Source organism: Canis lupus, chromosome 24, assembly GCF_048164855.1.
Source record: "Canis lupus baileyi chromosome 24, mCanLup2.hap1, whole genome shotgun sequence".
Taxonomy (NCBI): domain Eukaryota; kingdom Metazoa; phylum Chordata; class Mammalia; order Carnivora; family Canidae; genus Canis; species Canis lupus.
This window is the reverse complement of record NC_132861.1, coordinates 22,921,236-22,947,372: the sequence shown is the minus strand read 5'-3', so window position 1 is coordinate 22,947,372 and position 26,137 is coordinate 22,921,236. Positions and strand designations below refer to the sequence as shown.

The 26,137-nt window shown below is 36.2% G+C and overlaps 1 long non-coding RNA gene across 1 annotated transcript in view; it reads right to left on the bottom strand.

Annotated features, from left to right (window-relative positions):
• LOC140616446 (uncharacterized) overlaps positions 1-26,137 on the bottom strand; it is a 288,680-nt gene that overhangs the window by 187,102 nt on the left and 75,441 nt on the right. The window contains exon 3 of the long non-coding RNA XR_012016929.1: positions 8,084-8,183. This is a non-coding gene — a long non-coding RNA (uncharacterized lncRNA). The remainder of the gene's footprint in view (positions 1-8,083; positions 8,184-26,137) is intronic.

Sequence of the window (26,137 nt, the reverse complement as noted above, 5' to 3'; positions counted from 1 at the left end):
GCTCTCACTTTAAGCCCTAGGTATTCCCAATATTGTTGGACCATGTCAATTTTGTTTCCATTACATTGAGAGAACTTTATTTTTTTAAGGAACTGCTTAATAAAATTAATTCTGATCTCTCCAAAGCTCTCTAAATTGCCATTTGCTCACTCCGTATCCCACTAAGATCTAAAAGGCAAAGAATGGGCAGTATTGACACATGTAAATCATAACTCTTTGCAAAGGCACAGATAAATTATGCATTTTAATTAGAAGATCATTAATAAAAATCTTCTGCAAACCTAGACTAACCCCACCACAATTCAACATTTGCATTTAATTGCTTTAATCTGATAGGAGTTTGCACTATAGCTAATCAGAAAACTGATCATTTCAATCAGAAGATGTCAATAACAGTTATTTCTAGAGATTTCTGGTTGGTACAGTGCTGCATAATCCAGTTTTTTATTCTAATACTGAAGTGCCATTTTTAAATTTTGAAAACCACCCTCTATGATTTTCTGGTTTGTCATAACAAATGCACTATGTTCATTATTTCCAAATTTAGAAAATTCAGAGAAACAAGAAGAAAGCAAAAAAATGGCTTGATATTTTTTCCACTCGTATGTATTTCTATTAAGGGTAGAGCTAGTCTTAGAAACGTTGTATTTTGGTCTGTGTGGTGATAGCCATTTGGTTTGTGTAGGAGTGATAGACATTTTCATTTATTTTATTTAAAGATTTTATTTGTTTATTTGAGAAAGAGAGCATGAGTCGGGGGGCAGAGGGAGAGGCAAACTCCCTACTAAGTAAGGAAGCCCCACACAGGAGTGGAACCCAGGACTCCAAGATCAGGACCTGAGCTGAAGGCAGATGTGTAACCAACTGAGCCACCCAGGTGCCCTGCCACTTTCATTTAACAACCTCACCTCCTTATTTCTCAGCTACTGTCCAAAAGTGCATTGCTTCCAAGGAAGAGTTCTGGAAGAGCACAGAAAAGAGAACAATGGTAAGAAATATTGAAGTGGGAGTAATGAGCTGTTTCATATAGACTCATCCAAAGAAGCTCATGACAATACAACCTATCTCAGAAGTGGGATATCTGTCTTGGAAACATATGCTAATATGCCTCTTTCAATGGAACAATGAATTCAGACTTTCTCTGACAGCAGTTATGTATGATATGGCTGATTGTTTGATTATGAGAAATGGGTTCAGAATATAGGTTATACAGTAAATGTATTCCATAAGCTAAATGGACTACATATGCAGATCCAATTTTAAAAAAAAGAAACAGAAAACAAACATACTTAAAACATAATAAAACAGGGCAGCCCAGGTGGCTCAGTGGTTTAGCGCCTGCCTTCAGCCCAGGCCGTGATCCTGGAGACCTGGGATCAAGTACCACGTCGGGCTCCCTGCATGGAGCCTGCTTCTCCCTCAGCCTGTGTCTCTGCCTCTCTTTCTCTCTGTGTCTCTTATGAATAAATAAATAAAATCTTAAAAAAAACCATAATAAAACAAAAGCATTTTGGCCAAAATTTCTTTCCAAAAAATACATTTAAATAACTATAATCTCCTCTATCTTTTCTGGATACAAGATTAAACCTGCTCTCTCTAAAAAAATGAATAAAATGTACCATTTATACACATTTGATATATCTTGGTAAAGACGTTGTTATACTCAAGCTGAGAAAATAAATGACAATACTAGGTAACAAATACTCTTGCAAGTCAGGTGGTTTGCAATTATTTGTCTTCAAGAATATTTAAGGGAGCCATAATTAAGTTGCTAGCTAATAGATCATTCATTTAAAAAGAAATTTTGATTTCTCTAAGTTGGTTGCAAAGAAATAGGGTAATCTTTAAACAGAATAATGTATAAATATTCTGTGTGTATATGTGCGTGTGTTTGTATTATAAATTGTATTTCTGATAAAAAATTATTTAATAATCATTTATCAAATTTGTAATATATTTATGCTGCTTTGATCAATTATGTAAATAAATGACTGTTATGATAGAATTTTTTAATATCTAGAGTCCAGTGATTAAAAATAAAAACACTGAAAAATTAAAATCTATATATGCATATGCATACAGTACAAATGTATAATAGTACAAAATATAAAGACTATGTATTATGCATATATATGAATTAAATTATGATGTGTATATATACATAATTCAATATACATATAAACATATATGTAATATATTATTATGCTTATTTTTTATTGATTATTCTATTTTTGCAACCAATATGGGATAATTGATAGCACATTTAATCATAACAATATATTATAATAAAGAAATTTTTGAGAGAAAAGAAATGAAAGCATAATTTCAAGGAGAAAAAGGAATAAGGTAAAATTTCTGATTTAAAAAGTGAGCTTATTTATGTATTTTTAAATGAATGATGAGAGCATCAAATTCACCATGATAGTTATACTCCACTGATACATTTAAAGAATGCTGGTTTTATTTTAAGATACCAATATTCATTAGCTCCATAAATTACATTCCTAAAAACTATTTTAATGCATATTTAGAACTTTTAGATATCACCATTAAAATATATAAGAGCATTGCAAAACTTCAAAATTCTGTTACAGGATAAACACAAAATTTGAAATCCATTGCTGTAGCGCCCCACCAATATTTATAATAAAGAGGGCAACCCGGTGGTTTTCCAGAGATCATGTTTCATTCTAAACAAATACTTTTGACAGCATCTAAGTCTCAATCATTATAGTAGGCCCTAACAATGAAAGAAGGTAGAGCTTCTTTCTCCAAAGAACTGGAATTCTAGTAGGGAAAATACAAGCAAAATAGAAAAATTTAACAGCAAGGATAAGTGCTACAAGAGGGGCATATTTAGGAACCTGTAGAAATGTTTCTTGGTGAAGAGAGGAGGCTTCTTAGACAAACTTATCTCTAACCCTGATTCCTGAAGATCAAGTCAGGTTTATCCAGGTGAAAGGAGGAGAAAATAAAATTCCAGAAAAAGGATACTAGATGTGCAAAAACGGAATAGCAAAAGAAAGAAGTAAATAGAGGAAGTATGAAAAGAAGGAAGGAATGAAGAGGAGAGGGGAGGGGAGGGGAATAAAAGGGAGGGGAGGGGAAAGATAGCTACTGAGGGAGAAAGGAAAGTGGGGGAATGGCATTTATATAAAAAAAAACTTTACAGACAATATTAAAATTATTGTCATTTTAGACATGAAAGTATAAATGGATAAGGCCGAGAACACACAATTTGTGGCACCTATGTCTACATTTCGGAGGGAGGACCTAGGACCTAGGAAGAGGAGCTGGTCAAAAAGACCGTTTTGTATCTGTATCCACAAATCACTTTAAAAGTACAAAAAAATTTGAGATTAAAGAGGTTCACTGTGTTACCCTGGCTGCCATAAGAGATGAACCCAAAACTTTAGTGACTTACAAATTAAGGCAGTGTGTTTGTGGGAGTCCTCTTCCATCCAAAGACTCTACAAGAGTCTACAAGATTCAGGTTTCTTCTATCTTGGGCAATCACCAGCGTAGCAGAGGCCCTTCATGTCACCACCATAAGGTAAGAGAGATAGAGGAGTAACATGAAGCTTTTAGGGAACAGAAAAGGAGGGGTCTAAGAGTATTTTAATCAACATTCTGAGGCTGGAACACAGACACATAACTTCAATCCAGCTGCAGGGAAGCCTGGGAAATATATTCTTCCTATGTCCTCAGAAACAGGAAAATAAAGTTAGATTTGCCTATGAATGGGGCTCCAGGGAGGAGCTTAGTATGTGTCACGGAGAATTGAGAGAACAAAGGAGACTAGTGTTTCTTCGGGCCAAAAGAGGATGAAGACAGAAGCAACTAAAGACCAATCTCTCCAAGATGGTAATACAAAAAGAGACGTCAGATGTGAATAACTTCTCTCCCTCGTAGGGAAAAATGCACGAGCTTCCTGTGAACAAACAGATTCCATTGCAGGTAGGCTAGTTAGAGAAATTTTGAGGGGAATTTTGATGGTAATGCTTGCCAGTAAGAGGTTATTCAGTATACCAGGGTGGCACCAGGAGAAATGTCACATATGACCAATAACCTTAAAAGATATTGGCTTGAAAAGTCATGAATACCATTAAACATTATTTAAGGAATAGCTTGCTGCAAATCATCCTTAAAAACAGATACTGCCTTTTTACACATTTTAAAATTCCTGTTAAAAGGATAGGTTTTGGGACACCTGGGTGCCTCAGCGGTTGAGCGTCAGCCTTTGGCTCTGGGCGTGATCCTGTTGCCCTGGGATCAAGTCCCATATCGGGGTCTTTGCATGCCTGCTTCTCCCTCTGCCTTTCTCTCTGTCTGTCATGAATAAATAAATAATTTTTTTAAAAAAAGGATAGGTTTTTAAATACAGATATTCATAACTTTCCAACAGCATGACTACCACAACTTTTATATTGTGTGCTTTAATACTTCCTTACGATGTTGAAATAATCTTGTTCTATACTGGAAACAGTACGCTTCAAACAAGGGAAGAAAATACCACAGGATAGGAAAAGGGCTAGGGACCCAGGTTCTTCCTTTGTTTCTGTATGGAGTTTTCTCTTGACTTTTCTCTTGTTAAAAAGGTTGGGCTGGTCCTTCCTTCCTATGGTTCCAGGATTTCTATTTATGTCAGCAAAGTTGCAAGCCGACCAAGAAAGAAAAAGACTAGAAAACTGGTAAGTACAGAGACTGTGTATTTCCAGGGTCACAACCAGGAAGTTAAGGAGAAAGACAGACATGATCGTAGCAACTTTAAGTCCCAATGAGGAAAGCATTCTGTCACAGAACAAAGACTTCATGGGGTACACACAGGCACAGCAAAAAAAAATAGGACAAGTAACAGATATTAGGAAAAAGGAGATAGGTAAGAGTTTGGGGTTTGTTTGCTTGTTAGTTTACACATAAGCTGGGGTGGAATTCTGGCTGGGAGACTAGCAAGCTAAGGCAGGAACACAAGCAGAGCTAGACTAGGATGCTGAGATCAGATACCAGGAAACAATGAAAATAAAGAATTTGAAATTCAGTGTCAGAGGAACTGAACCTAAGCCAAAGAGCCAGGTGAAAGATGAGTAATTGGAATTACACCTGGAATTATAGTAGAACTGTATTCAGAAGAAAGGCATTAATAATTGTTTGTGTCCCATTCCTTCCTAAGTGCCTCCCACTCCCCAGGAAAGGATGGTTTAAAGGAACTTCAAGCTCCGTCTGAGGAAGAGGCTCCCTGGCTGGGTAGTCTCAACTAAATGATGAAGAAATTCAAGGAACAGTGAAGTTACAGACAATCAGAAAAGATTCTGAAAAGACTAAATTCTGATTTTTCATTAATTAGTCAAAATAGCATACTAAACTTTTTGTCTTTTTCCCCTCTAGAGGAACAAATGTTATTTTCTCATCATAAGTCAAATTATTTCTATGGGGCAATTACATAACAGGTGACCGGAGATAAGCTTACCAACATTAAATTCTATAACATTATCCAGAATCCTATAACATTCATTTCAGACATCACAGCCCTTATCAGCAGTATGATTTAAGAATTCAGGCATGTGCAGTGTGAGAGGATGTGTTGTTGATTATATGAGTGAGGTATCTGAAAGTTAACTCCCCGCCTTTAACTGACTCCAGAGTTGCAGCTCACACTTGCTGCTAGAGAAGATAATATTTGGGGAGACAAGATGGCAACAACCTCCACTGTAGCAAAATTCATTTTCTAAAAGCCACATCTCTCCTAGACAGGCGAAGCAGAAGCCAGACAGGAAAGTTAGAAGGTGAGGATCTCTACATTTGCTTCTCTACTACATTTCTGAACTTGGCATTTGGTCACTGTGCAATGTGATCAAGGACACACTCAGACTCAGAGAATATATATTCATTTTCCCTTTGGAACACTGGATTCTGTGTATCTCTCATCACCGTGTCACTGACACTACTGGCAGAAGAAAGGGTCAGTTCCTCTTGTATAAGGTATCACATAATGACTTTGTAGGGCTTTGTAGCTGGGGTGAAGTAGGGGGGCAGTGAGTGGACTTTGTATTCTATTCCCCTTCAGGAAAACAGGGCTTTAAAAAGGAGACTGTTTAAGACAAATATCAATTATAGCCTAAGGCTGGTATTATATGAGTCAGATTGGAGAAGAGATTCATCTGGTGGCAAGAAATATGAGGGGGAGTTATCCTAGAGAAGAGAATGACCAATCTTGATGGGTGACAAGACTAATAGCAGGTCAGACTCCACAGAGGAAAGAAGATCCTCAATTGCAAAAGTGCTCAGAGAACTGAACACAAAAGGAGATGAACTGAGAATACTGAATGACAGTAAAATTATCCAAGAAGTGTCTGTGTGAGGAGAATCCAAGTTAAGTCTTATTTCTATACTTAAAAATCTCATAGTTTGCCTCTGAAAAAAGGCCATAAGGGGCCTCAGACTAATGGTGGTGATCAAAAGGAATGGTTGGATTTTTTTTAAAAGATCTTATTTATTTATTCATGAGAGACACAGAGAGAGAGAGAGAGAGAGAGAGAGAGAGGCAGAGACACAGGCAGAGGGAGAAGCAGGCTCCATGCAGGGAGCTCGATGCAGAACTCAATCCCGGGACTCTAGGATCACACCCTGAGCCGAAAGCAGACGCTTAACTGCTGAGCCACCCAGGGATCCCTCAAAAGAAATGTTCATAATCTTGAGCTGAGCCCTGAAAGAAGAATATGTCTGCATATAATTGATAAAATAAAAGTATGTTTATAGAACTAGTTAAAGGATATAGCCAAGTTGTTTTTGAATAGTTCAGGACAGCACAAAATTGTCTGTTTGTTCTTAGTAGTTTGGAAAAAGAATATATTGATATATTTCCAGATAAGAGCTGATGATTTTGGTGAGTTCTCCAGCTTTGTCTAAAGATCTTGAGTTTTCAAACCTGACTTGGTTGTTACCATGGATTTGGGGGAAGCAGAGACAGAGACACTTAACGAGATCTCCACAAACACTTCTGACAGCAGACAGATTCATCTTTGCTTTTATACTAAAAAGACATTGAGAAAGGTCCAAGAAAAAAATGGAACTTTATAAGACCCTACCATAAGGGTAGCTGGATCAATTCAGTTTAATCTATTTTAGAGGCAGGACATAAAAGACTCTTACTGTTTAACCAAATGATACTTTGGAGTTTTACAGTTTTCCTGGCAGCCCAGGTAGACAAATAAAGAATTCTATGACTATTTTCTCTCTGAGAGGGTTGAAGTGTTTTTGCGCATGAGTCCATTGATGGACATGGCTCCCAATCAGGAGGAGAGGCTCAGGCCATCTTAAGATAGTAAGTGATTTCAGATACCTGCTTATCTAGTAGCTGTGGACATAGATCTCTGAGACAGAAATATACATTTCTTAACTCCCAGGGCCCATACACATTCACCCTTCCCTAGTATATTAGTCAGAAGAGGCTAAAGTATGGGGCTATAACAACTTCAAACTATCAAGAGTAGGTGTTTTGGTCTGGAAAGTATAAACACCACCTCAAATAGTTTACTGGCTCAAACTAGTTATATGTTTCTAGTGAACCACAGAGGACAGGTGTTGGGTTGGTGAGACTGGGGACCTCAAAACAGCCGACCCAGGCCAGCAAACTCCCAATAAGGCCGCCTTGCTGCCCTACCCTAACTTAGCACACAAAGACCTGTAACCCTTGCCCTAACTGGAATGCCACCCTACCCCCATCTTCCCACCAACACCACCTTGCCACCCTACCTTAGCACACAAAGACCTGTGACGCTTGCCCTAACTGGAATGCCACCCTGCCCGCATCTTCCTGCAAAAAACTCTTTATAGACCCCCCTGTCATTTATCTGGGCGCGACTTCCGCGGCCTGCGACTTGGGAACCTCCCCCGAGAGCAGATCCCATTAAAAGCCTCTTTCGACCAACTTTTGCCTGGCCTCTCTATTCCATTTCACTACTGATTGGATTAAACCTGACAACAGGGAGTTCAGTCTTTCCAGGATCTAGGAGATAGGAGTCAGTGAACAAAACTATTAACACAACACCCAATGAGTATTCTCTGCTAACTCCAAAGAGCTTACCTGGTATTAGAGAGAGGTCTTTTGAGGATACTGGCAAGCCCCTGAAGGGGAATATTGGGCCTCTTGATTTTTCCACTAGATGGTCACCAGTTTGTTATTGCTTAAAAACAAAGAACACACATTGTAGTGAGACATTATGTGGCAAAACAGAAACATTTAAAGTAGTTGAAGTTCTCTGATAGCCACGATCAAAAGCTACAGTTTGAGGCACCTGGGTGTCTTAGTGTTTGAGCATCTGTCTTTGTCTCAGGTCACGATCCTGGGGTCCTGGGATCGAGTCCTGTATCAGGCTCCCCATGAAGAGCCTGTTTCTCCCTCTGCCTATGTTTCTGCCACTCTCTCTGTATCTCTCATGACTGAATAAATGAAATCTTAAAAAAACAAAAACAAAATCTACAGGTTTTAATAAGAATTTCTACACTCAAGGCTAAATTTGACTTGGGAATTCTTTCTTTTTTTTAAAGATTTTGTTTATTTATTCATGAGAGACACACAGAGAGAGGCAGACACATAGGCAGAGGAAGAAGCAGGCTCCCTACCAGGAGCCTGATGTGGGACTTGATCCCAGGACCCTGGGATCACCACCTAAGCTAAGGCAGACACTCAACCACTGAGCCCCCCAGGTGCCCCTAATTTGACTTAGGAATTCTTAAGAGGAAGTATTCTTAATTTAGGAATACAAATTTCATGATAGCATTTTAGGCAAAGAGGTGTTGGTCTTAGTCTTTCAGTGAACAAATCAGAATCAAGAATATGCAGTTTACCTTTAGAGTGTTGCCACGATTAGATCGGAAACTCATAAATTGTCACTCGTCATATAAATTATACACTTGCACTATCACTCCCAAGTTTTCCCAGGTAACCAGTTTATTGAAGAGTCTTAACTCAGTGAATTACAAATGTATAATGATTTTGCTTGTTTACAATCATTAACCATGCTCTGTTGAACCACCGTTTCTCACCCCCCTTAATGGCATCCTAAATAAGTCCTAAAGCTTCTCATTCACTTTTAGTTAGTAAAAGCTCCAATGCAATTAATTACAGTTTAACACTTCAATATTGTATCAACATTATATTTGAATTAATTTTCATCTTCTCCCCATCTCCAGCTTTATCCTGGGTTTAGCCCAAAGGATTTGGAGGGGTGCTGAAGGCTGGATCACCTTTTTCATTTCCACCAGCAAAGTAGCTAATACCTCAGTCAGGGAATGAGATCCCAAGCCCCCTTCCTCCTAGATCCTTCCAATCTTTATGAATGATTCTCCTGGAGTGCCCCTTATTTTGGTGTGCTGGATAATCCCTGTTCATCCCTCCAGCTCCACTGCCAACTTCTCTGCTCTGGGGCCCCCGGACACTGATCTTCATATAAGGCTTCAATGGGGCTCTTTTGTTCACTGGCTTCTGGTTGGATTAAGCCAAAGGGTGACATTGGTAAGAAATCAGAGGTTGGAGAAAGATACTGAGGTATTTGTTTCCTTGACAGCCCTCCTTGCTGGGTTCCAAATTACCAGTGACTATGTCCCTCTTCAAAAGACCACAGTTCTGGCAGGCTGCCTTCCTCTCCAGTTATAGCTCTGGGTTCTACTAATCATTTCCTCTCCTTGCCCCTTTGGGGTGGTGAAGATTAAAGCTTCCCACTGTGGCCATGGCTAGGATGCTTCACAATGCCCTGTTGGCTCCCCTTAACTCTATTCACACCTTTGTAAATGGGCCCTTCATTAATCTCTCCTCAATTGCCCTATTTGAGTGTACCATCTGTCTACTGCTGCGAGGTCGAATGGGAAAGGACCAGCCAAAAGGAAGGGAGGGAAAATTCTAGCATCCCCCTCTTCTGGAGACTCATAATCTGAACAGTGTCCTTCTTTGACCCTCTACCTCTCTCTCTAAATTGTGTGCTTATTAAGAAGAGTAGAAGACTTGTGATAAAGAAAGCAGGGCCTACTTTGAAACCCCATTTTAAGCCTAGAGAGAGTTTCACATTTTAAACGCAAGAAGCTTTCTTTAGAGGGATGCCTGGTTGGCTCAGCAGTTGAGTGTCTGATCCCAGGGTCATGATGAGGTCATGATCCCAGGGTCCTGGAATGAGTCCCTGCAGGGAGCGTGCTTCTCCCTCTGCCTGTGTCTCTGCCTCTCTCTTTCTCTGTGTCTCTTATGGATAAAAATTTTAGAATTTTTTTTTTTTTTAAAGAAGAAGCTTTCTTTAGAAAGTATATCACTTTGTGCTGCTTTGAATACTTCCAGTTTTCAATTCTGGGGCAATAGAAAAAAATCCATTCAACATGTTGAAAGACCCATATTTGTCAATTTACAGTAAAAACTCAAGATAAAAACAAATTGTTATAAATTGAACTAATCTGCCAGGACTGCATAGATCTATAAATTTGGATCCTCGCTATTTTGAATAATCAACAGTTAATGGATACTTGAGGATTTACATTTATCTGTCTCATTACCTTCCCAAGAAAATAGCAAGGAATTCATACAGAATTCTAGCATTTGTTCTCTGAAGCCTTTTATTGTGTTTTTAACACACATCCAATGTCAAAACAGTACACCCAGGACACTAATACAGAGATTCATCTAATGGCATATTTAATAAAATAGCTGCTTTGAGAAAGAACAAGAGCATGATCCTTCAGAGGCATTGTGCTGTGTGTTTCATTTAGTTGTAATAAAACACTACCTGAGAGCCATCTCCAGCTAACCTTATGCTATATTTGCATTTTTTTAGCTTATTAAATGCGAAGGCATTCAGAGGTTGAGTGAAATTGCCAGCAAACTGTATTTCATGTTGAAGATCAGCAGGGGCCTTTTGGAGGGCTTCAATTTTTCTCTGAGTGTCAGGAAATCAAATTATTGCATCCAGCTGCAAGCTGTTTTGATTGAACTGAAAGTCTGATTTAATTTGGTACAAATGGCAAATTACTCCTCTATTTATCCTTGAACTATATGTAACCACAAAGTACTGTATTTCAGGATGTTCTTAAAAGTTTACAGTGTAAATGTGATTTTGAAAAGTTCCTTCTGCATCCTGGACCACTCATAAAATTCCAGTATGTGGTGAAGGTCCCAGCAAAGACAATATACATACATTTTTGCCTGCCCAGTCTTCATGCTGTTCACAAAATAATTGTATTGAGTCAGTAGATATATGCATATTGTGAAAGACACATGAAGATTCTTTACAAAATTAAAAAAAAAAAGCCTGGAGTTTACTTACTGATACCACTTAAAGGGATTTTAAGATTATGGTATATATACTCTAAGCAATTCTACTATTGAAAATGCTAAGCAATGCTAAGAAAGAAAATCTTAGAGTATGCCATTTAGAGAACAGTATTTTAAAAGAGAGACACCACAAGCATTCAGTTCTATTAAATTTTCTGGTACAGCACAACTTTCAAGAACCATTCTAGAGAGGAGCATATTTAGATGAAACAAAAGAACCTAAAAATTAGAGTATTGTTTCGAGACCACACTTCAGAAGCCATTCTTAATTTCTAAGATTTCTCACTGAGAAAAAATACAACTTCAAAACTCATAGGTTAAGGTGGATCAAAGTAAATGTTTATGTGGAAACAATAATATTCATTATAAAGTATGAATGCTATAAAATGAACTGCTAGATGGGTTTTTATTTAAGATTTAAAGAACAAAAGTGAGTAGGTTATATTTAGTGACATTTAAGGTCAGCAATGATAATGAATTTTTCCAATGGCTCTTGAAATGTTCTCCATTTAAGCACAGTCATAAATATATTCAAAAACATAAAACCATAAAGTCTAGGTAGGCAACAAGGCCTAATGCGATCTTTAAAGGATGGGACTTCCTAAATCTTTTTCCTTTCTGATACAAAGTATGCTTAAGTGGTTCTTCCACTCTGCAATTTCCTTATCTTCTCTTCTCTCTTTCAAACCATGTATGTCTTCAACTCAACCACCATGTTTATTCAGGTATATCCCCATACAAAAAGCTTACTTGATTTAAACAAATGTAGGATTTTAAATCAGATTTCTTATTTTAACCAAGAATCACACAGTACTGTACACTTTTTACCATGCCTATGCCTTACCATCCAATTACATTATTAGGGTAATAGCCAAACATCCCTTGCTTTTCCCTCCTTCATAAAATCTGTGATAATACCATATTTCATAAATGATCACTCCAGGAGACTGGGTATGAGCTCTGTGATGTCTTTACAACCTTTTTTTTTTCTTTCCAATACCTAATTCAACAAATAAAACTTTTTTAAAAGGTGGAAATTATTTTATGTTATAGAATCAAAATATTGGTGATCATTTTTGGAAGCTGCCTATAATGTTTCTTCTTATACTGTTTTTTTAAAATGTAAAATAGGAAAAGTGGTTTAAAATAAGATAATTAAAAAAATAAAAATAAAAATAAAAATAAAAATAAAAATAAAATAAGATTATTGCCTAGGAAATGCAGCTATTTATATAATATAGAACATATTATATAATATATGCGATAGCCCAAAAGTTTATATTCTCTTCAGGCACACTATCTGGTCTTTTCCTTTATTTATTTTCAGACTGTATAATTTTTAAAGTACTCTTGAGAAAATAATGGGAATTATTGAGGCCAGCAATTCCTACTGAATATAGTGTCAAACAATAATATGGTTACTACTCTGATATCTAAGAAAAGAATTAGACATGATTTTCTATTAAGGGAATTTCAGGCTAATACATGCTAATAAATGCTGAACTGAACTTATTAAGATAAAATGTTCTTGTAAATCAAATGATAGTCATTTTCTTAAAAAATGATGATAGCAGGTGTTACAATCTGAACCATTCATTTGCAGCATGATTTAAAATTAGCAAATGTCAACATGATGGAGGGTTAGTTCCTGAAAATACAGATTACACAGACCATGTTCAATGCATGCATTGAAGCATAAATAATAATCCTTCATGGTGCTTTTCAGTTTGCAGTATGTTTTCACATATATTAAGTTATTTGTTGCTTATTACAACTTTGTAACATAGGAAACAAGAATATTTTTATTATTCTCATTTTTCAAATGAGGAAATCAGGGCTTGGAAAGATTTAATGACTTAACCAAGGCCACATAATTTATATGTTGTAGACTATAGAGCAAGAATTAAAAATGAAGTCTTCTAACAATCAGTTCTAAACTTATTTCAACATATTATGAAAAATCTCCAGCATTTTGAATGTCTACTCAGAATAATGGTTCTAAAATGCAGATAATAGGACAGCCTTCGTGTCTGCTGCAATAGAAGCCACCCAGCTATGAACTAGAGGCACTGTAAAGATAATCTATACTATTTTCCATTTCCTTCTCCTTTATTGTTTTCTCAATGATTGATATTTTTTTAATTAATAAAATACATTTGGCCTGACTATGCATTCTAATTTTATTCTTCTAATTGTATTCTCTTGATTAATATTTTCATATACCTAGTTTTGTCAAAAGTGCATTCAGATATAGGAGAATTTGGGGCAGGCTTATACCAGATACAAAAAAAAAAAATCTCCATTAAAGCATAAATGAAAAGAATTGAAGGTGCATAGTGGCTTCATACTGTAGTTCAATATATAATGGCCTACTTTGACAGATAAATGGCCAATATTTCACAAAATTATCTATTTTCTCAGTGAAGCAAGATATCTCTTCTTTGCACATGGCTCAGGAATTACAAATCTGTTCTGATTGCTGTAATGTTATAGACTGGATGATTAAAAGAACATTTGAATGATAATGCTTTCCTTGTATGCAACCCAAAAAAGAAAGTAGGGGGAAATACACTCATGACTCAAACCCTAAGTTTCTTTTCAGGAAAAAGAGGTAAAGTAACATCATACTGATGATTTTGGTATGAATAGCAGGAGATGAAATACAGGATTTAAAATGAATGATCCCCTGTCACCAAAATAAGAGGCCATTCTAAAGTAGTTGGGCCACCAGCCCTGCACAAACCAGTTCTTCAGTGTAGACACCCCCAACAGGAAGCAAAGCTCCTGTTAACCAGAGGGACCAACATACACTGTTCATAATAACTTGAAATTTAGTATTTTAGAAATAGCATTGAAACAAAAATCATGTGAAAAATAAGAATACTGGTAGAGTTTCTTATAAATTTCACAGTTTAATTTTGGTTTTGTTTTAAATTTTAAATTGGGGTTTGGGGCAACATAATATTTTCAGTACATTATTGAGAACTCTATAGGTCTCACCCAGCCCCATGCTTTTACCCTTCTGCATTGTCTTGGAGAGGAAATATTCTCTAATGAAAAAGATCATCCATAAATTAGAGTGAAAATATTAGCAAGTAAAAGAATGGGACTCACAAGTAGAACTTCAGTTCCTTATGCATCACATTTCTGGGAAAAGAGGAGCAAGAGATGAAGGTGATCAAGATGGTTTTACCATTTCCCTTGGCATGACTAAAATTTAGACAGCTTTTTTCCTATTGCCAGGCCCCTGACCTCCTTTTCTCAAAGCATTTATTTTAGAAAATTGGTCATTGTAATTTCTTTCTCTATCCTCTTGAGATGTAAACCTTTTTTGAATGTCTCCTGCCAGTTTTACAATTCAAGAATGTCTTTCTCTAGGACATGGGGGCTATCCCTTTGAAATGTAATCATCAAGAAAGTTAGCACTCTTTTGTATCCCAGGGTTTCCCTACCTTCCCTTGGTGCCAATTAGCAAACACAGATTGCCTAGTCACAGAAAAAAACATTTGCAAATTTGGAAATAACAATGTGTCCAACATATCCCACTGATGAACCTCTCTCCTAACATTCTCTAGTACTCTTCCACTAGCTCGACCCAGCCCTTAAAAATATTCCCAACTTCTGTTTCAGCAGAGTTAGGTTGCTTTAAAAGCATTTGTAAAATATTGAAAAATGTTGAAGCTGGATAAGTGAAACATAAAGTTTTTTTTTTCCTTTATAGAGTAATTTTGGGTTAACAGAAAAAAAAAGGCACAAAGTAATTCCCTATACTCTCTCTTGGTATCCCACAGTTTCCCTGATTATTAACATCTTATATTAGTGGAATACGTTTATTACAATTGATCAACCAATACTGATACATTATTATTAACTAAAGCCCTTGGTTTACGCATTCAGGTTTATTCTGTTTTGTGCCATTTGACAAATATGTCGTGATAATGTCATGTATCCACCATTACATATCATACCAAATTGTCTTGCTACCTTAAAGTCCCCTCTGACTCATCTATTCATCCCTGTCCCCTCCATCTGAACCCCTGACAACCAGTGATTTTTTTTTTTACTGTATCGATAATTTTGGCTTTTCCAGAGTGTCGTGTAATTGGAATGGCTATGTAACCATTCCAGACTAGTTGTTTTTCATTTGGCAATATGCATGTAGGTTTTTCCCATGTCGTTTTGTGGCTTATATCTTTTTATTGCTTTATAATATTCCATTGTCTGGATGTAACACAGTTTATCATTTCACCTATTAAAGGACAATAGGTGCTTCCAGTTTGGGGCAATTATGAATAAAGTTGCTATTAACATCTGCATGCAAGTTTTGCATAACATAAGTTTTCGAGTCAGTTGGGTAAATATATAGAAATGTGACTGCTTGATCATATGGTAAGACCCTTTGCCTTGTTTTCCAAACTGGCTGCATCATTTTGCATTCCTATCAACAGTGATTGAGAGTGCCTATCTCTCTGCATCCTTGTATGCTCTGGGTTTATAAAATGAAGAAAATATTCAACTTTTAGTGTTTGTGGCCTTGCTCATGGGCTCTCAGGGATGCCACACCTTAACATTTACCAGAGTCAGCAAAACCTCAAAGCATGTGCTCAATTTCTGCCCCAAGTACACATTGTGCATCTGATTCGTTTATAAATAACCTAAAAGCCAGCATTCCAAACATAAAGATAAGAGGGGGGAGCCCTCCCTGGTTCCCAAAAGATTAAGGTCAAACAGCCCTGCATGTACAAAAATCTTAAGATAAGGTCTGTAATTTTCTGAAATGTCTCTTGTCTAATGATTTATAACTTTTTATGTAAAAAAAAAATGTATATAACCCAGCACCAAATGTTCCTTCCCCAGAGCATTCTCTTCTTTTAAAGATTGTGTATCCCAGGCAGCTGTCCTAACTTGGGCTTTTCCTTTTCCTTTTAAACATTTTTTTTAAAGATTTGTTCATTTGTGTCAATAAAGTATTGTCTTTTTTTGGTCATTCTAATAGATGTGAAGTGGGATTTTTTTTTTTAATTTGCAATTCCTTAATGACAAACAATTCTGAGAATCCTTTCTTAGGATCATTTGCTATCTGTATACATATGTTAAGGTGTCCAGATCTGTTGCCCATATTTTAATTGAGTTGTTTTTTTTTCTTATTGTTCAGTTTTAAAATTTCTTTGAATATTTTGGATACAAATCCTTTATCAGACATGTATTTTGCACATATTTTCTCCCAATCTATATCTTGTCTTTTCATTCTCTTAACAGTGTCTTTTCTGACTAGGAGTTTTTAATTTTAGTAAAGTCCAGCTTATCAATTTTTTTCTTTCCCAAATTATGCTTTTACTGTTGTATCTAGAAACTCATAATTTATGGGACCCCTGGATAACTCAATGGTTGAACGCCTGCCTTCAGCTCAGGGTGTGATCCCAGAGTCTGGGATCCAGTGTCACATTGGGCTCCCTGCAGACAGCCTGCTTCTCCCTTGCCTGTGTCTCTGCCTCTCTCTGTGTCTCTCATGAATAAATAAAATCTTTAAGAAAGACAGAAAGAAACTCATCACCAAATCCAAAGTTACCTAGATTTTTCTCTTGTGTTTTCATCCACAAATTTTATAATTTTGCACTTTACACTATGATCCATTTTAATTTCACTATGATCCATTTTAATTTGGTTTTGACAAACTGTATAAGGTCTGTGGATAGATTTATTTTTTTGCAAACAGAAATCCAATTATTCCTGTACCATTTGTTGAAAAGACTACCTCCTTAGCTATCTTGTAGAATATTACTCAGCCATCAGAAAGGATGAATACCTACTATTTATACTGAGGTGGATGGAGCTGGATGGTATTATGCTAAGTGCAATAATCAGAAAAAGACAATTATCATATGATTTCACTCATAAGTGAAATATGAGAAATAGTGAAAGGGACCATAAGGGAAAGAGGGGAACCTGAGTGGGGAAAAATTAGAGGGGAAGACAAGTCAAAAGACTCTTAACTCTGGGGAACAAACAATAGTTGCTGGAGGGGAGGTGGGGGGCGATGGCGTAACTGGGGGTAGTAAGGAGGGCACATGATATGATGAGCACTGAGTGTTATACTATATGTTAGCAAATTGAATTTAAATAAAAAAAAATTTTAGTGCCATAAAGAAAGAGCTATCCCTGATAGATGGCCAATGAGGACGCAGCTGTCCATGTGGGAGCCAACTCATGACTTGAACAACCCTATGAAGCTAGTCTGTTCTTTGCTCTTTTTCCAGAGAGAATTGCTGTAAAAATACTTCAAGAAAACAGCATTTACCTTTTCTTTTCTTTAAGATCTCCAGAATCTTCAAGATATAGCCTTTCTTGATAGCATGCAGTCTAAAGCTTCGCCTCTGCTACGTTGTGTGAGACACCTTATCAGTTGTGTGGTCTTTAATTTTAAGTGGTTGCACATGACATTTTCAAAAGGTGAAAAGAAATAAAATGTGACTCATTAAAAACAGAATTATATGTATCCTTCAAAGTGAACATGGGTATAAATTAAAATATTATGTCTTTTAGCACTTCATGACACTCAGAGCAAGTAAAACTTCAAAAGAGTCACAAGCCTTTGCCTAATTATATTCATCTAATAAAGAACTAAAAAATCATTCTGATGTTTAAATATCAGATACCTGAAATGTTTTAATAGATTTTAGTCAATTCCAGAATGGTACTTATATATGAAAAAGAGATTGAGTCTCCTTTTGAAGCAAAATACAATAAACAGAACAAAAAGATTCTTTTATACTGTTGTTTCATTGATGGCTTTTACACAGCCCACAAACTCTTTATAATGAACTATCAATAAAGTTCAGCTTCTAAATGTCCCCGAGCATGGAGATGGATGCTGACTTATGGGGCCCTGAAAAAAAAAAAATTGATCAGATCTTGAGATTCAAGGCAAGCTGTGTGGTAGGTAATCTTAACTCCAAGGTTTCTAGCCAGTCAGAAGAAGGATTTATTTGTAGGTTTCTCAATCTCTTACTGGCAATAAACAAAGTCTGTGGGTCTCCATGCCCCACAAGAGGTATATCAGAAAAACACACAACTATGGATTTTACCTTACTAGTTTTCTACATCAAGGGATCCTACCTGCTTCTCTTGGCCATAGGCACATCCTTAGTTGAGTCCTTTTTGTTTCTAAACACCATGTCACCACCACCCTGCTTAGCTATACTCCAGGGCTGTTCCATTTGACTATTAGTGATTTCTGAGTATGACTGGAATAAATTTCCAGAATTCAACAGGCAGAAAGACTAAGGCAGCCAAGTCTTCAGGAAGACCTCTAATTTTAGGAAAAGATTATTCTCCCTCTGATAGATTTTAACCACCACTTTAGGCCTACTCTTGGAGGAGATAATTTCTAATTTCCCTTGGATTGCAAGTTTCAAGAGTATTGGCTCTCCATGATACTCCATAAAAATCACCATCAGGGTTTCATAAACATGTAGATCCTAGGCTCCACAGTTAAAGATCCAATTCCATTGATCTGGAATGGAGTCCAGGAAACTGGAAGCTGAACAAATTCCTACAGGGGATTTGTAAACCATTTGAAGAAACATTGGACAGTCCCTTAGGACAAATGTCTCACTTACCAGATGATTTGTAAGTGCTTACTGGTGAATGAATATTAAAATGCTTACTGTAACTATTTATCATTGCTCTTAGAAATTATTAAACAGTAGGAAAGGCCAGTTTGCCACAAATATTTTTAAACAACTAGCTATTTAGCTAAACATTGACCATTTTTGCAATTCTGCAATCCAAATATATCCTTTATTTAAAAGTAAATGCATCTAATATCCACAAACCTAAACAATATCTCCAAGATTTAATGTAGTCAGTTCAAAGTATGTGGAATAACAATCAGTAGCAGTTAAAAATAATGAGCATGGGGACCACAAAAGACCCCAAAAAGCCAAAGCAATCTTGAGAAAGAACAAAACTGGAGATATCACAACTTCAGGTTTCTGTTTGTTTGTTTTTTAAATATTTTATTTATTTATTCATGAGAGAGAGAGAGAGGCAGAGTCACAGGCAGAGGGAAAAGCAGGCTCCATGCAGGGAGCCTGACGTGGGACTCAATCCCGGGTCTCCAGGATCAAGCCCTGGGCTGAAGGCGGTGCTAAACCTTTGAGCCACCCAGGCTGCCAAAACTTCAGGTTTTAAGTTATACTACAAAGTAGAGTAGTGATCAAAACAATATGGTACTGTCACAAAAATAGACATAAATCAATTAAATAGACTAAAGAACCCAGAAGTGAACCTATGTTTATATGGCCAATTAATCTACAACAAAAGAGGCAAGAATGTGCAATGAGAAAAAGAGTCTCTTTGAGGAACCTCCACACAGTTTTCCAGAGTGGCTGTACCAGTTCACATTCCCACCAATAAATGGTGCTGGGAAAACTGGACAGCTATATGCAAAAAATAAAACTAGATTGCTTTCTTACACCATACACAAAAATAAACTCAAAATTGGTTAAGGACCTAAATGTGAGATCTAAAAGCAAAAAAATTCCTAGAAGAAAACACAGGCAGTAGTTCTTTGACATTGGCCATAGAAGCATTTTTTTACATATATCTCCTCTAGCAAGGGAAGTGGGGGGTTAAAAGGTTAATCTGTGAAATAGATAAAGGGGGTTAAGAGGTAAAAAATTCCAATTATAAAATTAACAAATCATGGAGATGAAAAGTACAGCATAGAGAATATAGTCAATAATATTGTTGTAACATTGTTCCATGATAGATGGTACGACACTTCTCATGGTCAGCACTAATTAATATATAGAATTGTTGAATCATTATTCTATACATCTGAAGCTAATGTAATACTGTATTTTAATTATACTTCAATAAAAATAATATTAATTAATTAATGAGCATGGAGAGAAGAAGTGCATAGAATATTTTTAGATTGCTGCAAACAACATGAACTGCTTTACAAGGATCAACAAAATCTGAATTCTAATCTGAGTGTGAATGACTTTTTTAAAGATTTAATTCATTTATTTACTTTAGAGAGACAGGAAGAGAGAAAGAGAGCACAGAGGGGGAGGAGCAGAAGGAGAGGGAGAGAGAAAATCTCAAGTAGACTCCCTGCTAAGTGAGTCTGACATGGGGTTCGACACCATGACCCTGAAATCATGACTTGAGCCAAAACCAAAAGTCAGAGCTTTAACTGAGTGAGATGCCCAGGCCCCGGTGAAAAACATTTTTGTGGGCATAAATAATTGTTCTGTTGAAGAACTGAAAAAAAAATGGAATGAAACTTATGGAAGAGAAAACAAATTTTTGTTTCTTAGAGAAGCAATTTGAACCTCCAAACATTCTCTTCTCTTGTTCTTATAATATCACATAATATCTCTTTCTAAATCATGGTTCTGAATACTTGCAAAAAGCAAGACTTCCTAAAATATTTTAGTTCTCCTAACACAAGAATTATTTCTAAAAAAAAAAAAAGAATTATTTCTACTCAAAACAATCTCCTCAAAAGCACATATATCGTACATGGGATTAGAATTATTCCCTGGCCCTCCTTCCCATGAGAGTCACCAAAAGCATATTAAAGCCTTATATAATTCACCTCTGGAACATTACTCTGGGATTCACAGATAGTAGGTGATGCAGTGCTGTGCTAATGGTTTCACAATATAGACCAATACTATGGATCAGTACAATGAACTATAATGCTATACCATGCTATTCACTTAACTGACCTTCACTTAATCAAGTGACTGGGTTAATCCACTCTCTCTAGTCTTCTCTTGAAACACTGATTGCTGTCTACAACATGCTGAATTTTGTGACCAGAAATTTTTATATCCTCATGCTCCCATCTGCTGAACTGAATAATTTCCAGGAGTCAATCTTTTGTTCCCAAGCTTGCTTATGCTAGTTTCATTTTACATTGTGATTATATAAATTAACCAAATATTATGTAAACTGATGAAATAGGAGTATGAAAAGAAAATGGCTTTTAAGAAAATACATTTAAATGTTTTGATTAATGCTTTGATTAAAGGTGAGTCACTAAAAACAATATAGTCAAAAATGGAAACTGGGAATGGAAGAAAATATGTCTGGTCTATATCAGAAAAAGAATCTAGCAATCCAGTCAGTAAACCCATATCCAGAGAAAAAAGGCCTTCCCTAGTCTGAAAAGATTGGTGAAGAAACTTAATTTATATGTTCTAAATGAACATTACATGTTGGACATATGCATCATCTTTTTATTCTGATAATTTCATAATACAGGTCAAATGTGTTTTGATTACCACATAACTGACTTTCCTAACTGATTGACCAGCTACCAACACTGATTGTGTCATAAGAGACTTCTACTATAATTATACATCAACAACAACCGAAATCTCTCTAGGGCCAAGATTACAAACTAGCAGTGTAGCCCGCAGGACAAATTTAGCCTGAGTGGGTATAGAATTTTCTCTGTCAAAATCTAGGGTGAAAAATATCGGCCATTTCACATAAAAATTCAAACCTCCATCTTGTCTTAAAAATTTTTAGATCAGGCAGCAACAGACTTAAAATCCCATGTGGCAGCAATAGGCACTGCTGAGTAGCAGCTGTGTCCTTTGGAAAAAGCAAGAACTCTCCAGTTAGATTCAGCCTTCAACTCCCCAGTCTTCCCAACTCATTCTTTCATCTGACCTGCCTGATCTCCACAGGCACTCAGTTACTAACCTAAGGCATTGCTGCTCTAAGTAAAGATTTCTGATTTGCCTAAGCTATTTGGCAAGAAAAAAACACCCTCCTTCCCAACTCTGCAATTTCACGCAAAACATTTTTCTCAAGCACCTAACATTATGAAGAAATACAAAAATATATATTTATCCACACAGAAGACAACACCTATCCTTTTAGGAGCTTAAAATATAATTAAAACAAACAAAAAAGAAGCACATACAATACATAAACACATACCAGATACTTAGGATTTCAACTATCAGCAATTTACAGACTGAAACAGACAATTTAGCACTAAATTCTATATTTCCATGCTATCTGCAACTATACTAAAAGCCCCTTGAAGAAACCATATAATAAATTACTTTTGAAATTTCCACAGCCCCACTACGTAATAGATGTTTAACAAATTTAGTAACATGAAATAGTTCATGATATTTACTAACTTTTCAAAAGAATAATAAAAAAAAGCAATGTCTGAGATGAGACGTCAATTTATATTGAAAGTAAGTGGCATGATGTGTTTTGTGAATAGCAAAAAGTTTTCACCTAGTGGGAATGAAGTGTTAGTTCTGTTCAATATTTGGGCAAATGTGTGTGAAAAGGTAGCAAATGACAGATTATAATAGGCTTGGAGAGTTACACTAAAGGATTTAGATTTTATCTTGTATATAATAGGGAATGACTGAAGGTTTTAGAAGCATAATGATAACATGAAAGTAGGTACTTAGAGAACTACCTCTGCCAACAGTATGCAGTATTAGTCTAATTGGGGAAAGAGTATAAATCGGGAGATTAATTAAAGGAATAGAAAGAGTGCCTGAATTAGAACAAGGCCTGAGGAGGGATAGTTCTGTTGTTGTTGTTCTTGTTTTAATTATTTGTAAGGCACTTGAATGTAAAATTGGCAAGACTCAATAATATTGAGTCTGGTAATGGAGGAGGAAAAAAACCCTCAAAGACAATGAATAGATTAGGTTTCAGAGGTTTCAAACTAGTGAAATTATAGCCAAAAGATACTTGAAAAGAGAGTTACTTTGAGGGGAGGACAATGGTAAATGTGGTTTTGAAGAATGAAATAGAAATGGTAGAAATAGAATGGTAACAGAAATCACTAGCAAAGGGTTGTTGCAGCCATTAACCATAAAATGACATGATTAACTATTTCAAATACCAGGGAATGGAATTCCTAAAATCCCAGAAACAATAAGTTAAAGAAGGTAAACAGTTAACTATGGGTATGTAAATTTCAGTGGCAGAACTAAAATGTAATTGGAAACTTAAGATCTACCATGATTTTCCAAAATATATCATAAGCTTGAATGGGATTTTTCAGGTTTGTGATTTTTAGTTATTTAAAAAAAAAAAAAAAAGATTTATTAATTTGAGAGTGAAAGAGAGAGAGCACAGGGGTGAAGGCATGAGGGGAGAAGAGAAGTGCAAAGGGAGAGGGAGAAAGAATCCCAAGCAGACTCACCACTGAGCACAGAGGCTGGCACAGGACTAGATCCCAGGACCCTGAGATCACAACTGGAGCCAAAACCAAGAGTTAGATGCTTAATTGACGGAGCCACCCCAATGTTCGTGATATTAGTTCTTTTTGAAGACTGAAACAGAGTCAATAAAATCTGATAATTACAGCCTCCATTCCCATGAAGCTTGGCCACAGCAAATGTGATTGACAAAATCAGTTAAAAATACTGTAAAAAATGAGTCAACTTTCAGATAATCTCTCATAAGAACTTCAAAATCTGAAGAAATTCACTTTTTACCTGTAGTTGAATCAAAAAATTATGTTGAAAAAGATAAATAAGGAGTCAAGTTACCTACCACATAAATTTAATTTTGAGATTGGAAAGACTAGATTGAAATGTGTAGTTTGGATCCTCAGGACAAAAAGCACATCATTTATGAATTAATCAAGCAAGTCTTTATTAACAAAGTCAGTATTGCCTGAAAAGAGCATATTTGTGTCCTCAGTATTATATCCTCTTAAATATAGACTACAGTGTCTAGTTTATCTATAACAGAGATTAGAGATAAAACAGATTACCAGAAACAGATCTTCAGAGGTTACAATGATTATGAGCCAGGATGAGATATCTATCCTATTAAAACCCCTGCCTAAACTATCTAAAATGAAAGAACTAATATATTTTTAAAAAATAGACTCTATTTTTTAGATCAATTTTAGGTTCACAGCAAAACTGAGCAGAAGGTACAGTAAATTCCCACATATTCCCTGCTCCCACAAGTGCATAACCTCCCCCACCATTAACATCCCCACCGGAATGATCCAGTTGTTCCAACTGATGAACCTATATTGATATATAATTATCACTCAAAGCCTGTAGTTTACATAAGGGTTCACTTGATGTTGTATATTCTGTGGGTTTGAAAAAAATGAATAATAAAATGTATCCACCATTATAGCATCATACAGAGTAGTTTGACTATCCTAAAATCCTCCATGCTCCACCCAGTCTAATATACTTTTCTTCAGAATTCTTGTGGGAACCAGAGAATTTTAAGTGTTCAGTATTACTTCTGTTTTTTCCCCATCTGTTAAAACACTTTCTAGTGCTGCTGGGTGCTAAGGATTTCATGAAGCATGGTCAGCTTCCCTGCTGCCCTGCCCGCCCCCCCACCCCCCTTCATCTCTAAAGGCACTTAAAATGAAATGACTCCTCAGGAGGCAAATAAAGCTTGGAAATACACATCATATGCTGAAACCCAATGGGATCTGAAATGGCTATCACGTTAAAAGCCCCAAGTGGACTAATATGAAATTCTAATAAATAATGCTAAAGCATGTAAAATTGATACCTAAACCTGTTAAAACCAAGGGCAAATAGAATTTCAATATTTCAACTTAAGATTACTCAATATTTTTACAAGAGTAGAAACTGGCACCTGGTCACCTGGGAAACAATAATTGCTTTGGCTTACATATTGTTTTAGATATAATATTGTTAATCAATAAGGTTTTAGTGTACTGATGTAAATTAATTTAAAATATGTATCTGATTATGGCCTTCATGGATAATTCTGTGTAACTAGAATAAATCCCTGCTTAAAACTCATGCATTTAGAGGTACATTGATGGTAAAATAGCCAGCCCATCTTCTTCGTCTTTGCCACTGAGGCTTATAATATATATCTCTGTTTCATCATGAGAAAGTTCTTGTGTAAATAATTCAGTCTTCCAAGATGCCTAGGTGGTTCAAGTTAAACGTCTGCCTTAGGCTCAGAACGTGATCCTGGAGTCCCAGGATCAAGTCCCACATCGGGCTTCCTGCATGAAGCCTGCTTCTCCCTCTACCTATGTTTCTGCCTCTCTTTCTCGGTCTCTCATGAATAAATAAATGAAGTCTTTAAAAATAATAATAATATTACAGTCTTCTTACAGTTCAGTTGTTTTTTGAAACTCTTTCAGAACATTCAAAATCAGTGTCAGAAACAGAAGCCACAAGGAATGTGCTTGCAATAACTTTGTTACTTCTATGACAAGTCTACAAATCTGTATAACTTAGCCAATCTCAATATCTAGCAACACATCTGGTTATCACCTGGTTGAGATGGAGGAAGAGGAAGAGACATCTGGTTCATAGAGGTCAGGGATGCTGACAAACATCCTACAGTACACAGGATAGGTCCAGGAAAAAATAAATAAATAATTGTCCAATCCCAAATATCAATAATGCTGAGGCTCAGGAATGCTGTGTAAGTTCTCAACAATCCTCCTGGATTCTCTCTATACACAGAAGCCGATGCTCCACAAAGCAAAGCACACAATGTGCTTGTCCACCCCAAGGAATAGGCTTGCCTATTATATTATTGCACAAATAAACAAGATGCTTGGAGTAGGTGTTTTTCCTGTTCTAAGTTTGGGGTAAAATGTAATTCACATTAAAGATATTGTTAGCTTCATCTAATAAAAGTTCCTTTTATGAAACTCTTAAAGCAGAGTTTCTTATTTTGCTACTTTCTTTACTGCTTACAGAAGAGAAATATATATATATATATGTTTTATAATAACCCAAGAGTTTTCATTTCTACCTTGCCTTGAAGCCAAATGATGCCTTGTTCTCAGTA